Source organism: Enhydra lutris, unplaced genomic scaffold (assembly GCF_002288905.1).
Source record: "Enhydra lutris kenyoni isolate GAN:26980312 unplaced genomic scaffold, ASM228890v2 scaffoldscaffold13, whole genome shotgun sequence".
Classification (NCBI taxonomy): Eukaryota; Metazoa; Chordata; class Mammalia; order Carnivora; family Mustelidae; genus Enhydra; species Enhydra lutris.
The window spans coordinates 29,479,815-29,495,652 of record NW_019154097.1 but is presented as its reverse complement, the minus strand read 5'-3'; the positions used below and the strand labels follow the sequence as shown (position 1 = coordinate 29,495,652).

Sequence of the window (15,838 nt, the reverse complement as noted above, 5' to 3'; positions counted from 1 at the left end):
GAGTCTTTTCCAGGGACGCTGCTGGTGGGACTGGGGTTGGACTGGGGCTGACTGGGGAGGGAATGACCTGCGTCTTGGGGAAGCTCTAAGTGCAGAGGAAACCACCGCCCCGCCAAAGGCCAACTTGACCAAAGCAAAGAGTCATAAGACATGTACTCTTCTAGGGCATTTGTTCTCCTTTTAAACCATGAATATTTTTTTTCTTTGTAGCGCATGGGAAATTTTCATTTTAGGCTGATTTTTTTACAAATCCCTTAGAAAGTCCTTTTCTGTCTTCTCAGCACTTCAGCATTTGGGGGATTCTTGTGCAGATTCTGCTAAATAGGCAACTCCACAAATTGTCCAAATTTGTTGCTTTGCTCAAAATGCATTTCTTTTAATTATATTTTTCGGTTTTGATTTGAATTTTTATTAAAACTGTACATGTTCTCTGTTCTGCAAGACTTACAATGGAGCGTCCTATCTAATCTCTTTGCCCTCAATTCCCAGCCACCAGAGACAACTGCTTTCAACAAGACACAGCGGTTTCTTTGTCATTTACTTTTGTGCTCCCAAATAACATGCTCATACTGTTTTTAAAAAATTTTATTTAAATTCATTGTTTGTTGTTGAAAGACTTTATTGAATAAAGTATATAAAATACTAATGTATATAGAAATGGATTTAATACATAACATATACAATCATCTTTAAAAAGGCAGGATAAAAATCATTAATAATGAGTTCTTTCCCTTTCCTTTTCTTTCTTTCTTTTTTTTTTTTATACTTTCTGTTTGTTTGTTTAGGAAAATTCTATGCCCAAAGTGGGGCTCAAACTCACGTCCCTGAGATCAAACAAAGTTGCACGCTCTGCTGACTGAGCCAGCCATGCACCCCACTCCCTTTTATTTCTTGATTTTCAGTTTTAGATTTAATCTCTTGCCTTCTTACCTTGGAAAAGAAGAGTTTCCTTCCTGTGCAATCTCCCCTCCATGTTTTTTTCCTGGTAACATCTTCCTTAGATGGTCATATCATAATTTTGGGTTAGGTAAATATTCAGGGTTTATCATGTGACAACCTAAATGTTGACAGCCCAGGCACATGGAGTCCTATGATTACATTTACTTTCTTTTTTTTACTACATATTTTTAAAGATATATATATATATTGAGAAAGAGAGAAATAGCAAGAGAGAGCACGAGTAGGGAACCCCACACGGGGCTGAGATCATGACCTGAGCTGAAGGCAGACGCTTAACAACTGAGCCACCCAGGCGCCCCTACATTTACTTTCTTGTATGTGTTTCTGTTTCTCCTGGGATTATTCATCTTTTTTTTTTGTTGTTGTTCACTTATATTTGGTGTCACCTGATTAACCCCAAGCTCTATGCCAAGAGATGAGGTCATCAGACAACCCTCAGCTTCCTCTTTTTCTTAGAAATACACGACAGCAGTCTCCTTCAACACTTTCACAAAGTTATGCTGCATGGGATTAAAAAACAAATATAAGATACTTCGAATTGCAGAAATATGCAGGAACGGTGTGAAGAACTCCATTCGCCCCGCAACCAGACACCCCATTCACATTTCACCTGTTGCTGCCACAATGTCACCGGTGGAAAGTGGCCCAGCCCAGCATCCCGCGTCCTTCCTCTCCAGTTACTCCGTCCTGCCTTGAACTTCACACTCTTGATGTTTTATTATTATTATTTTTTTTAACTCTTGATGTTTTAAAGAGAACGGGGCAGTCACTTGGCAGGATGGTGCTCGATTTGGGTTTATCCGTGTTTCCTGGTAATTATGCCAGGACCGTGCATGTTGGGGGCGAGGACATCACAGGAGAGACGCTGTGTTCTCTCCCTGCCCCTCTCCAGTGCCGCTCAATGTCCGCTCGTCCTCACGGGTGGTGTTAACTTCGAACAACTCACTGTTTGACCCGTTTCTCCATCGTCAAGGTCTTGTGTTACTATCATCCAAACAGAGTTTCTGGGGGGAGATACTCCAACACTACGTGAAAACTCCACTCCCTGTATCACTTATAGCCTTAGTTTAAGCATCCCTCGATGTCGCCTACCTGAAATCATCCTCATCATCCCAGTTGCCAAGAGGTGATTTTCTTCTTCCCTTATTACTTCGCAGGGAAGTAGGGAAAAGCATTCTCTTCTGCTCATTTATTCATTTGTTTGTTCACAGCCCTGTGGACCCATGGATTCCTATTTTCTCTGATGGCTCATTTATTTTGATATTTGAATTACCCCAGGTTTGGCCAGAAGAAGCCCCTGCCAGATCTTGTGTCCCTTCGTTCTCTGGGCACTCCTTCCCTGGGTGACCCCGGGCTCGTCTCGTGCTTTCTCTGGCCCCTTCCGGGAACCTTCTTTTCCTCCATAGAGCTTGATATCTGTCTGGGGGGAGGGCGATATCTTGAAAGTAAGATCTCGGTGCTAGATGTGCTTGTTGCTACTGGTGTGTTGCTGTTCGCAGATCTTCTCGATGAGCAGAGCTGGAGGAAAAAAAAAACATGCGGGCGCGTGCATACACACACACACACACACACACACACACACACACACACTTTAAATCGCTGACAGCTCCAATTCCAGCCCAGCACCACGGGGTTCCTCACTGTCCTCCTTTCTGTATTTGTGCCTCCCTTGTCAGCGAGAAATCTGCCTCCTTTAATCCATGGTGGAGGACGCAAGCGCCCCACCCCCTGCATATATCCGTCCTCTGACCACCCCCCCAGGCTGGGGTCCCACCCAGCTTTAACTCTGGCCTCACGGGGGCCACCAGCTCTCCCTACCCATACCTGTCCGGTGACCTTCTGCAGCGTGAACTGAGAAAGGAAGGCAGGCAGGGGGAAGAAAGGAAAGAGGGAAGAGTGGGGGAGGGAGGGAGAAGGGAAAGCAAGAAAAAGTAGGCCGACAGGCATGGGATGGTTTTTATAGCTTTAGAAGATTTCTGGGATTTTCAGGAATGTTCCCGTTGTCTCTCCCCCGCCTCTCTGATGTAGCCGCTAGAGGGAACTGGAATGAAGATTCCAGGGAGAGGGGCCGCACCCCCATTTGAGCTGCAGATCGCAGAGGTGGTGGGGTCTGAGACCCCCTGATCCCGGCTTCCCTTGGCCCTTCGAAGGACTCCTGCATATTGTTAAAGACCTCACATTTAAAACATTTTTTTGTTGGGGTAAACGTAGTTAGCTCTGTGAGTTGGTAATAGGGCAAACTGGTTCTCTGGTCAACTAAGTCCTGGTGAGGACTGGGGGGTGACGGTGGTCACAGCTCAGACTCTCAGGTCCCCTCCTTCTCCACCCCGAGTACCTCTGCTCGTCTGTGTTGGAACTACTGGGCCTCATTGGGATCTTCTTAGGTTTAGAAAGAAAATCGAGCAATCCCCGCTGGCCCTCCAGCTTGCTGGGCAACTCTGGGCATGACCCCCTGCCTTCCCTGGGCTTCGGCTTACCCATGGGGAAAGGAGAGGTTGGCTTCCAACTAGGTTCTGGGCACTTCTGCCTTAGGTGGTAACACACACGACTGGGGACCGGGGGGTCCTCTTTGGCCACCAGTCCCCAAGGCCAGGGAGAGAGGAGCCAAGGTCCCTTCCTCTGCCAGAGGAACAGGTTGGCTGGTTGGGCCTGGGCCTGTGGCCAAGGGGAAAAGCAGACAATACGCGGGAGTCACCCTGACCACCTGGGACGGGTTGTGCAACTTCCACCCCCGGGCCTCCAAATAAGACTGTGGCCCCTGGACTTTGAGCTCTGGGCAGCCCTCTCCCCTCCCCCAGGGCCCAGGCCCTCCAGCTTAGGGGACAAGGCTGGGGAGTGGACAGGCTACTTTCTTAGTCCCAAAGGTGGCCAGGTGGCTCTGGGTTCTGTGAGAAGGGTCTCACCAAGAGGGATCAGAACACACACCGTGCGAGCCGGTGGAGGAGGCCGGCCAAGGGGAGGCTCCGTGTGAAGGCATGTGCACCTGTGTGTGCGTGCGTGTGTGTGTGTGTGTGTGGACAGCAGCATGAGTGAGGTGGGTGGGAGGCTGTGCCTGGGGCATAGTCATCCCCATGGTCACAGTCATCAGGGAGTAATCCTAGAGGGCTGCCTGGCTGCTGCTCTGAGCCCGTGGAGGTGCATGGGAGCAAATGCACCAGTCTGCCTGGGAAGTGAGTCCAGGAGTTCGAGGGCACCTGGGTGAGCTGCTGGGTGTGTGCGTGAGTCCTTCACCTGCATGCCCGTTGTGGGACATGGTGTGGATGGCGTATATGTGAGATGATGTCCACGGGAGCGATTCCATGGGGCCACGTGTGGGTTGTGTGGTTCTGAGTGTGTCCTGATGAGTGTGCATGTGAGATCCCTGTATGTGTGAACATTGGGGGGGTGCTTTTGTCTGTCCACTGTGGATACAAAGGTGTGGCTGTGATCGTGCCTGAGGGAGCACCCGGTTGTTGAGCCTGCGGTCTCCGTGGCGGTGTGGTGGTTTAGAGACACGTGTGGCCTCTGGTGCGGGTGACTGCACGCGAAGTATGGATGCTGGCGTGGGTGCTGGTATAGGACTCGGGTCCCTGGGGACTTGGTCCAGCGATCACACGCTTCACCCCATCGCTCCCCGCAAACCTGCCGAGGACTCTGCATACTTCCACCGAGTCTGCATTCTGAGCCACAATGTGTCCCCCCGTACCATGGAGGGTGAGGTTGGATGGGAGGAGTTATCAGCCTCCTCCTACCATTGTAGGCACTTGTATAAGACCCCTAAAGAACACATATAATATGAGGAAATCAAGAGCCCAGACATCTCAGGACTTACCTTGGCCTCTGGGTAAGGGGCAGGAAGCTTTAAAGTAATAGGGGAAGCCAGGAACCTGGGATGGGGTACATCCAGAAAGGGCCCAAAGGACCTGCTGGACCTCCCATCTGACCAGGCCCTGCTGTGGCCTAGAGGCAGGGGGCTGTCTGGAGTGACCTTGACCTGGAGTTCTGGAAAGGGAGAAGGGAGGGAGTCATGGCCAGGGGACCTCTGTGAGCAGTCCCCAACAGAAGTCTCAGGGCACTGGTTGGAAGGGAGGACGACACCGCTCTACTCACTCAAAGGAGTCTGTCCTGGCTTCTTTGTTCCTTGACAGGTGGGGCCCTGGGTGACCTACCTGTCGGGGAGGAGCCTTCATTCCCCTTGGGGCTGGTTTGAAAATTCAAGGCTTTGGCCTGAGCCCAGGGATGATCCCAAAGCTGGAGGAAAAGATACACTCATTGAATGCCTGCTAGGTCCAGGCCCCCTGCGGGCCGGCGGCGGGGGGCAGGATGGGGTGCTCCCTGCCACCATCACCACCTTCACCCCCTTCTCTACCCCAACTCCTAGCAGTTCCTCCCAGCCGCGGTGCAGACAAGCCTTTGTGCAGCATAGTAATGAGACAGCATCGAAGCATCATTGCACACTATCTTTGCTGCAAAGGGCAGTGTTAGCACTAGACAGTTCTGTTTGCCGGGAGCAGGTTCACTGCAAAGAGCTTGAAGGAGGGGCACCTTGGTAGCTCAGTTAGTTATGCGTTTGCCTTCAGCTCAGGACATGATCCTGGGATCCTGGGATGGAGCCCTGCTCAGCGGGCAGTCTGCTTGTCCCTCTGCTCTGCTCGTGCTTTCTCTCAAATATATAAATAAAATCTTTAAAAAAAAGAGAGAGAGAGAGAGAGTTCGAAGGAGCTAGAGCCCATCCAGTTCTGGTGTGATGTGCCCACAAGGCTTGGATTCTGACCCCAACCACTCAGGGCAAGGACCCTGGGCTTGGAGAAGAGGGAGGAGATTCTAGGAGAAGGAAAGTCCTGGATGTCTTCCTCAAAAGTCAGGGCCAGCATAAGCAATAGATGATTCTGCCGGGGGGTTGCCTGATTCAGGACCAGAGTCCTTGTGGGGCTGAAGACAAGATAGGTGTCCCAGCTTTGGAGGAGCTGAAGACAAGATAGTCGTTAGTCTTGGAAAAAGGACACCCCGGCCCCACAAAGCGGAGGGAGAAGGGGAGAAGTAGCCTGGCTTCTCCCATCCCCCCAGTCCCTTCCCAGCACTTCTCATTGGCCCAGCCCAGCAAGAAGCCAGTTGGCCAAGGAGCGGGGGAAGGGCAGTTTGTAGGAGCCTGGCAGCTGCGTATGAAAGCAGATGGGCAAGGCCCCGCACTTGACCATGGGCAAGGCCCCGCACTTGACCATGTCCCGCTCTGCAGGCGCTGGGAACTCGGGAAAAGCAAAGAAAGACCTGGCACCGTCCCCGAGACTGTGGATATGACGGAGTTTTGATAAGAGTTGAATGGATGGCGCGCGCGCACGCACACACACACACACACACACACACACACACACACCTTTCCCGGTGCCACGTGCTCCCTGAGTGCACATGCTCCCTAGCTTCATGCTGTCCCTGCCACAGCCCAGCGAACTCAGGACAGGACCCCTGTGCCATAGTCGAGGAAACCGAGGCTTCCAGAGGGGAAGTGACTTCTCTCGAGCCCCACAGCTGGAAAAGGGCAGAGCCAAGGACCCACCTCACCTCAGTGTGACTCCGGGGACCCCGGGCCTGGGACACAAGTGGGAAGTCTGCTGGCAGGTCCTACTGTTGGGAGCAGATGCTGAAGATGAATCTGGGTTGGAGGGGCTGGGTAAAATTCTCTGAAGAAGAGAGGCCCTGGAGGGGTGAGGCTGGTTTGGGGGGGAGCCACGGATGGCAGATTGGGGAGCGGAGTGTAGTGGTAATGAACAGGAACTGAGGGCCCAACAGGCTGGGTCAGATGTGCTCTGCCACATGCCTGTGGTGTGACCGGATCTCCGTGCCTCCGTTTCTCATCTGTAAAATGGGCGTAAAAGTGAGAGTAGTCCCTGCTTCGCAAGGCTGTGTGAAAACCAAAAGTTGGATAAGCGTTTGCTGCTAGTACATGTCATTCTTATTTCTGTTTTATAGGTGAAAAATGGAAGCTCTGAGAGGTAGAGCAGATCAACGAAGATGGCACCACTAGGAAGCAGGATATGATTGAATTTGTGCCGACTCTGTGGCTCTCCCACCCACCCTTTCCTTCTCTGTCTCCCCCCCGACCCCTCCTCAGACTCCTTCTTTGCCTCTGTGGCCCACACAACCCATCCCCGCTGTGCTGTGGAGTTGTTCTTCTCCTTGTGTCTCCCCTCTGATAAGTCACCTCCTCCTGTCGGGCCTCCAGGCTTGGGGATGCCACCAGCTTCCTGCTGTTGCTGCTCTCTGGGTCGCAGCCTCATCCCCCGCTGGGTTTCTCAGCTCTTCTAATCCTTCCAGCCAGCCCCTGTTTTAACGTCCCTCCCTGAGAAACCTAGTATTTCAGTGTTCCTGCCAAAACCCCGTAGTCGCTGCCTATTGTGGGATTCCTTGGACCAGGAGCCCTTCCCCATGCCTTTCCTATGTTAATGTACTGGTTGGGAACCCTCACCCCACTTGACAGAAAGAGAGGCAGGGCATCTGGAGAGGAGAAGCCATTCACCTGCAGTCACACCGCTAGTGATGGGCAGGGCTGGGGTTCCCAGTCGGGAGGTGGAAATCCAGAGCCCGCGCCCCGCCACCTCACCTGCGCGGGCTGTCCTAACGGCCAGGGGACCATCTAGGCACCAGAGCCCTGCTCCGATGGTGACCTCACTCTGACTTCTCCATGTGGCTGCTCTGCCCAATGATGGACCTCAGAGACCCGACTGTGCCCGGCATCCCTGCAAGTTCTCTCCAGCTGAAGACCCCAGTGTCTGCCGAGGGGCCAGCATGTTCTGTGGTCTCCCAGACGCAGGAGTCTCTTTCTGCCAGCCTCTCCCCGCCCCCACCCCCCGCCGCTGCTGGCATGCCACTCTATGCCAGGACCCTCGATGACTCACCCACACAGAGCTTTCACTTCCTTCTTCTTGCAAAGTCTCCTGACCTCCTGCAGCTGCAGAGAGGCCGGGGGCTTGAAGGCAGGAGGAGCAGCCATGGGCCCAGCTGAGGGCTCCTTGCCCGACACCGGCCTGGGCCAGACTCTCTCTAAATGGCCAGTCATCGATACAGGCTGGCATACCGGGAGATCGGCCTAGAACGTTTCCGCTGGAATGGAGGCTTTCATACTTATTGATGGCATTGGAGAGACCCACCTTCTTTCTGTCCTTCCTTCCTTCATGCGTGGATGCATTTATGCTTTCCTCCCTTCGTTCCCTCATTTAACAAATCTGGCCTGGCCTCCTATGTACCAAGTAGTTCCCAGTGGACCAAGGAACCAGGTTCATTCTCTGCCCATGAGGAGCTCCCATGAGGAGCTCCCTTTCTGTAAACAGAAAACCCAAGTAGGATTAAAGAAAACCCAACACAGTAGGGAAGCCTTGGAGATACTTCTGAGATCTCTTCGCACAGGTTACCGGTGTGTGTACACAGAAATGCTTCCTCATCACAACCTGGGTTTCTCTCTCCCTTTACAGCACCCTATGGCTCCCAGGGGCTCCAGGGAGCGGGCAAGGGGCCAGGCTAAAAAATAAAGCTTCACTGAGCCTTCTAGGTACAGGTGTGTTGTACAACCTCCTAGTCTAAGAGGCAGCACCTGGTTAAATGACTCTGATGTGGAGTCAGACCTGGGTTACACACTAGTCATTTTCTGATCACGGGACCTTAAGGAAGTTGATCATCTCTGAGCCTTGGTTTGCTCTTCTATATAATGAAGCTGTTGATGGCCTCAGTGTTGTGTTCTTGCAAGAATTCACTGAGACCCTCCCTGCAGAGCACTGGCACTCTGAGCGCTGAAGTGCTTAGGAAACGCCAGCTGTCCCAGTGACTGCTGCTACTCATTATGAGGCTCTGTGGGTCCCTGATCCTGCCCGTATGTACGTGCGTGTGTGCACGTGGCTGTCTAGGGGGTGGTCAGGGAGGGCTTCCCAGAAGAGGTGACACTGGTGTTGCATCTTGAAGGAGAAAATGGAGGAAATGCATTGCAGGTAAAGGGAGAGGCCTGATGCGGTCAGAGTGTGGGGAGTACTTTGGGGCAGGCAGCGGCCTGGAGGAGTGAGCCTGGGCTCCTCAGGCCTCAATGCTGCAGCCTGGCTGGGGCCGACTGTTGGATCTGGGTGGGCGGGGGCTGCCCCAGCTTGGTATCTGAGATGCTGGCAGCTCTCACCCCTCTGCCCCCTCCCGTTTCTGGGCCTCCACTTCCTTCCCCTGCACACACCACAGAGGCGTTTCAGAGGAAGCTGCTGCTTATTTTAGCCGTGATCCCTGGACACCCCCACCCACAGCTGCCCCTGCCCCTCTGGGCCCCTGAAAAGGCATCAGGCCACTCTTCTGAGTCATGGCCCAAAGCACTTATGGGTGAGAGCCAAGTCCTGCCCCCCTTCCCTGCAGCAAACCAAGCCCAGTCTCAAAGCTGGGAGACATGGGTTCAAGCCTAGATCTGATGCTAACTTACTAGACCACGTCCCGGTCCCTTCACCTTCCAAGCCCTGGATTCCCACTGGGGCTCTGGGACCTGGCAGTGGGCAGGCCCCAATCTCTGGATGGACAGATCAAGTTGGGGGTGGGGGGTAGAAGCTCACACTTTGGAGGTCTGTCCTTAAGAAAAACAGAATCACAAGTACAGATTTATTTATGAAAGGACATTTCTATTTAGAAAGGATCTGGGGAAGTGAGGAGCCCCAAAACTCTTTTTCTTTTCTACAGATCTGCTTTGGAGAGGGTCCCCCCAAATCCTCAGGAGCCAGTGGGGAAACTGAAGTGAAGAGAGACGATGTCACTGTCTCTACAAGGTCCCATAGCTGGGGACTGGAAGGCTAGGATTTGAACCCAGATTTGTCAGGCATCAATGCCCACATTTTACCCCCTTGTAGCCCCTCACAGCCCCACTGGGATGAGGAGGGCATGAGGGAGGAAGGGAGAGAGACTGCGAGCACAGGACAGCAGCCAAACAGACTCACCTAAGTCCCAGCTTGGCCCCTTTCTAGCCGTGTGACCCCTCTGGAGCCTCAGTGTCCTCATCTGTAAGTTGGGGGAGGGAGAGCCGTGGGGGACTCTCTGCAGCAGCTGGCATGTGGGGGTTCCATTTCCGCCTTCACCTGGGTCTTCTAAGTTGCCCTGAGCCGCACTCATAATGCTGATGACTAACCCTTGTCTAGCGCTCCCCTGCACCAGGCAGGGCTCTGACTACAGCCACTGAAACATTAAACTTCGAATCCTCACAACAACATGAAGGGGTACGTGCTCCCGTGTCCCAGATGAGGAGACCAAAGCCCTGCATCCGTGCCAGGAGCGGGGCTGGGTGCCAGAGATGCAGTGGTGACATGGCGAGGACCTTTGGTCCTGAGGATCCCAAAGCCAGCGGGATCAGAGGAGTCAGCACCTTCGCTCTTAGAACCCCAGAAGGATGCCAGCAAGTGTACCATCTGGGGTCTCAGGGGAGTCTCAAGGGAGCAGAAGGGAAGGAGCCCTTCCTTTGGACCAGAGCCTTCGTGCAGGGTGTGGCACTTGGAACAGAGCTCTACGGATTCCCAAAGGAATTTTCCAAGTTGATCAGAGTGGAGGGGCGTTCTAGACATAGGGCATAGCACATACAAAGTCAAGAGGCAGAAGAATGCTTGTGGGGAAGGGGGAAGGAACCAGGAGTTAGTGGATTTGGGGGAGTTAGTGGGCCAGGAGTCGTACAGAGGAGGCTGGAGAAAGAGCTCCCTGGTCGCTGCTCTCTCGCTTGGCTTCCAGCCTGGCTTCGGTCCTGCGGGAGCCGTGTCTGTGAGGGGCAGGGCTGCTTGTGTGCAGGGCAAGCGCGGGATGCAGGACCTCAAGTCACGGGCAGTCCCTGACATTGGTCTTTGGGTTGGGAAGCCCGTGGCAAGGCCCTAGCATGACCTTTGTTGCCTCCCCTCCTGCTCTACCCTTGACAGTTCGGAAGCCTTCCCCAGTGACATGAAGCAGGGAAAGACGAGGGTCGCCCGTAGGGTTGCCCCACTGACCAGCTTCTCGCCTCCTCAACTGACTGACCACCTGTCCACCCTTCCGTCCACCCGGGAGCCCATGTGCACATGCTTACCCTGGGCAGCACTGCTCCTGCATTGCCCGTGTCCCCTCAGTCCACCTCTGAGGTCCTCGGCTCTGCAGCGACTATCCTGGCTGCGGGGGGGGGGACACCCCCTATCCCAGCCCCAACCCCCACGTCTCCTAGTCCCTGCCTGGAACTTTCTCTGGTGCCGCAGAAGCTGACTTCCCACTGGGCACCCAGGAATGCCAGGGCTAGAATGTCCATGAGGCGCCTTCACCCACTGATGGATGAAGGACAGTGACCAAACACTCCAGCTTGCCAGTCTCTGGGGAGGGCGACTCTAGGGACATTGCACTGTGGCTCAGAGGATCCCCAGCGGGACTGAGGCCCAGGTGCCCAGCGAGTAACCTGCTCATGGTACCCTTTATTGGGTTTTCTCTCTTCCCTGTCATATCTCCCCCCTCCCTTACCCCTCCCTCCCTAGACTATCATCGCCTCCCAGAGAAGCTACCTTGGCTCCCATTGTCCTCCTCATGTCCCCTCCCATTCACCTGTTCATGCGTTTGTCCAGTTGGCAACTATTCATGGTTCCCACTCTGCTGGTCCCTTGCGAGATGAGGGGGACACAGCCTTGTCCTCCAAAGCCTGTTAACATGTATAGATGGACGCAGGCTCCTGGGGGGCACGACTGAGCCCTCAGCCTCCACCCACCTGGGACAAGAGGAGATAAGTGCTGGGTGAAGCCACTTCCTCACCCAGCAATGGTTCCCCACCCTTGGCTCTCTCCTGTGTGTAACTTTCCTGTGTTGTGTGTGGCAGGAAGGAAGGAAGAACAATAGTTAGCACTTGTGCTCACTTCACTTGAGCTGCCTTACACGTATGAAGCCCATTCATCTTCCCAGCAGCCCCAGGAGGGAGGGATACGCGTAATATGAGCTCCATTTCACAGATGGGGAAAGCGAGGTCCTAAGAGCCTCACCCGAAGGGTGTGGGTAAAAAGATGCAAAGCTGAGATTTTGGTCCAGACAGTCTGACCTCAGAGCCTGTGGTTTAGCTTCTGTGCTTTGCTGTTTGCAAAAGGAGGGAAGGCGGGAGGGGAGTCGGTTTGATGCAGAAGAAAGGATTCAAATGCACAAGAGGGTCTGGGAAAAGAAGGCAGATCAGCACCAAAAAAAAAAAGAAAGAAAGAAAGAAAAGAAAAAGCCTGAAAACATGCTTCCACACTAGTGTGCTCCCAAATCCATGAATGCCGTGTGCACGCAAGGACAAGCTTACACAAAAATGTGTGTTTAGCTAAAAGCATATGTATCCGTGTAAGTGTGCAAACATGTGCGTGCCCTACAGAGATTTGCATGCATCTGGACATCCAAAGGTCACCACCCACACACACACGTTTGCACACATGGGCAGGCACTGACACGCATGCGTGTTCAGAGACAGACGCATGCACACGCACATTACATGTTTATTTGCACCCGCACGCGTGCCCTTGCACACGGGGGCCCACACAATACAAATTTGCGATCAGTTCGAATTCTTTGCTTAAAGAAAACTTGTGACTGTATTAAAAATGTAGGACACATCGGCCAAATAATTAAGGCGAGGAGCGAGGCCGTGGGACTTCTTGCCGCTCTCTCGGGGCCGCCTGTGCTGGGCTGTGCTCAGCGTGGCTTCGTCCTATATATTTGAGGAAGAGGCACTTTATTACAGTAATTTATCACCCCCATAAATGTGGCTCCTCTGTAACGCGGAATAATTTGGGAAGAAATATGTTTTAAAAATTAAAAATGCAGTCGGCATGCGCCCCGGCCGGTCTGCGGGGACACATCGGCGCACCTCCAGTAACTGCCCGTGTAGCTCTAATACCTACAACTTCCATTATTTAAAGTGTGATTATATTTTTCCTGCTTGGAGCTTTGTCAGCTATAAATAAAAGATAAGGGTGAATAGTTGCGGGGCCTAGTAAGCACTTCTATTATTGGTACTTAAGGGGGCTTGGGGATGGAGGCAATGGGCAGGGGTGGGGAAGGAAGGGAGGCCACTCGGGGGTACGGACGGGCCCGGAAGCCCAGCTGTAGGCGTGGGTGGGCCTGGGCCTCTCCCTGGTGGAGTTTTCCTGCTGGATCCAGAGTGACGTGATCCCAGGGACCTGAGTTCTCTTATCCACCCCGACCATGGTGGAAGCCACCCACAGAGGTTGCCGTGGCTCTCTACACGCCAACCCCTTCCTGCTCTCCCCAGGGATGCCGCAGTCACGGGACACCAGGGGAGAAGGGCCTATAAGAGAAAGGGACCCGGGCACCTAAAGATGTTTGTTTTTTCCCAACCAAGCGTTGTTTTGAAGTGAGTCCAGGCTGTGGCTGCCCGAGAAAGGATTCACAAGGGAGTGCATATGTGTTGGGGGGGGGGGGACGTGCCTTTATTAGCCAAGCCAGGTCCTCGCTTTCTGAGCCAGAGAGCTATTCTAATGCAGCAGAGAGTAACTGGGAAGGAAAAGATACTCCTCTAACAACCATCAGATCGGAAAACAAACGTGCTTGCTTTGTCACAAGAAGAAAAGGACCAAAGCAAAGCAGAATGAAAAAGAAAACTAGAAATTGTCTCTTTGCCCCGTCTTCCCTCTTCTCTAAAGTTTTTTTCACGTCCTTGAGCCTCGGTTTGCTCATCTGTGAATCAGGGCTGACAGCGCCCATTTCCAGGGTTATCGTGGCAATTAAATAAGATAAGATCTGTATAGCGTTGGGACTGGCTGTCGCCATACCCCATACTCCAGGTACTCGATAACGCTGATGAAATCAAGCCAGACAGAGATCCAGAGATCACATTCCTTGGTAATTTACCCAGACGAACTGGAAGCTTAGATCCACATAAAAGTTTATAGCGGCCTTGTCCATGATTGCCCAAGCTTGGAGGCAACCAAGATGTCCTTCGGTAGGGGAAAGGAGGCCCAAACTGGGGTATAACCAGATGGTGCACTGTTACTCAGTGATAAAGAGAAATGAGGGGCACCTGGGTGGCTCAGTGGGTTAAAGCCTCTTCTTTCTGCTCAGGTCGTGATCCCAGGGTCCTGGGATCGAGTCCTGCATTGGGCTCTCTGCTCAGTGGGGAGCCTGTTTCCCTTCCTCTCTTTCTGCCTGCCTCTCTGCCTATATGTGATCTCTGTCTGTCAAATAAATAAATAAAATCTTTAAAAAAGAAAAAAAAAAGAGAAGTGAGCTATAGGAATGGGAAGTTAAATGGGCGCCAAGTTTCGTTTTTGGAGAGCCAAACAGGTCTTGAGACGGGTGGCGATGTTGGTTGTCCAACAATGTAAATGTACTTATGACCATAGAAATGTATCCTTTACCACGCTTAAAATGGACACTTTTTATGTTATTTATATTTTGCCATTAAGGGGCACCTGGGTGGCTCTGTGGGTTAAAGCCTCTGCCTTTGGCTCAGATCATGTTTCCAGGGCCTGGGGACGAGCCCTGAGTTGGGCTCTCTGCTCAAGAGGGAGCCTGCTTCCTCCTCTCTCTCTCTCTCTGCCTCTCTGCCTACTTGTGAACTCTGTCAAAAAAAAAAAAAAAAGCTTAAAAAAAAAAAAAAGGAAAAAGGAAAAAAAAAGAAATGAGCTATCAGGCTCTGAAAAAAAACACGGAGGAATCTTAAATACGTATTGTTCCGTGAAAGAAGCCAGGCTGAAAAGGCTACACATGGTATGATTCCAGCTGTATGATGTTCTGGAAAAGACAAAATGGCGGAGGCAGTAAAAAGATCAGTGGTTGCCCGGGGCCTGGGGGCGGTGGGGAGGAGAAGGCGGGATGAGCAGACTTAGCTGAGAGGATTTTAGGGCAGGGAAGCCATTCGGCTTGATTCTGTAATGGTAGAGGCACGTCATCACACATTTGTCCAAACCCATAGATGCGCATCACTAAGAATGAGTCCTAACATCATGAACCCTGGGCTTCGGTCGATAATAATAGGGCATCGATTCGGGCTCACTGAGTGTAGACAATGTACCTCAGCGACAAGGCGTTCATCATAGGGAAGTGAGTAGGGAATTGTATGAGAACTCTATACTTTCTGCTCCTTTTTAAACCCACGACTGAAAAATCAAAGTCTACAAATTTCAAATTCAAATAAAAAATAAAAACTTAGGATGGAAATTAAAGCTCTAAAAAATAATTTTAAAAAGTGGACCAACGTCAACACTGGCCTTTCCTTTGCACTTGACACCATAGAGAGCGGGCTGGAAGCCTCGTAGCAATCATTCCGCCCAGTGCTTTCCAACGCTTTGTTTCTTTTTCGAAGCAAAAACATATGGGGCCCCCAGTACACTTCCAAAGCTCACGCTATGACCAGAGCAAACCGGATGGGACCAGCAAACAGGTTTGGACTGGCTCAGGCTACATCCTGCCCGCTGGGGCTCCCTGACCGTACCTGTCCAGCCCTCCTGGGGTTGGCCTGCGTTAGCCAGGCTGGATCAGGGGAATTTGCCTGAGCTACATAAACTGAAGCAGCTGATTCAGACCTTTTGGAGCTGGTCCTGGTTGGTTGCATTTGTCCTAAATCAGCTCAGACCCTTTGCAGTTGGCTAAAATTAGCACCAAACCTAGCATCTGGCGAAGGGTGCGGGGGGGGGGTGCTCTACATGGAGCCCCAAAGGGCAGAAAAGCTGAGATTCCACTTGGGGTGATCAAACGGAAGTCTGGGCACAGCTCAAGTTGGATGAGACCAATTGGGACTGCTGAGCACGTTGCTACTGAGGCTGGAGAGAGAGGCCCAGGCAGACACACAGCTCCTCACCTCCTGCCTCTCTCCCAGAAGCACCTCCCTGGGTCACTGACTCAGAGGAACAGAGGCCTTTTGGATCGGGCTGGGAGAGGCTCAGGCAGGTGAGAGGAGGGACTCTCC

At 52.5% G+C, this 15,838-nt stretch overlaps 1 long non-coding RNA gene across 3 annotated transcripts; it reads right to left on the bottom strand.

The window, feature by feature from the left end:
- Window positions 1–1,295: 1,295 nt before the first annotated feature.
- LOC111145878 lies at window positions 1,296–7,615 on the bottom strand. Of its 3 annotated transcripts, none has more exons than XR_002640506.1 (4): window positions 6,499–7,615; window positions 4,772–5,190; window positions 3,438–3,615; window positions 1,296–2,478 (listed from the first exon to the last, which is right to left on the bottom strand). It is a non-coding gene; the product is annotated as an uncharacterized LOC111145878 (long non-coding RNA). The 3 variants fall into 3 exon arrangements; XR_002640505.1 differs by having other exon boundaries at window positions 3,438–4,941; window positions 5,050–5,190; XR_002640504.1 differs by having other exon boundaries at window positions 3,438–5,190.
- Window positions 7,616–15,838: the final 8,223 nt, after the last annotated feature.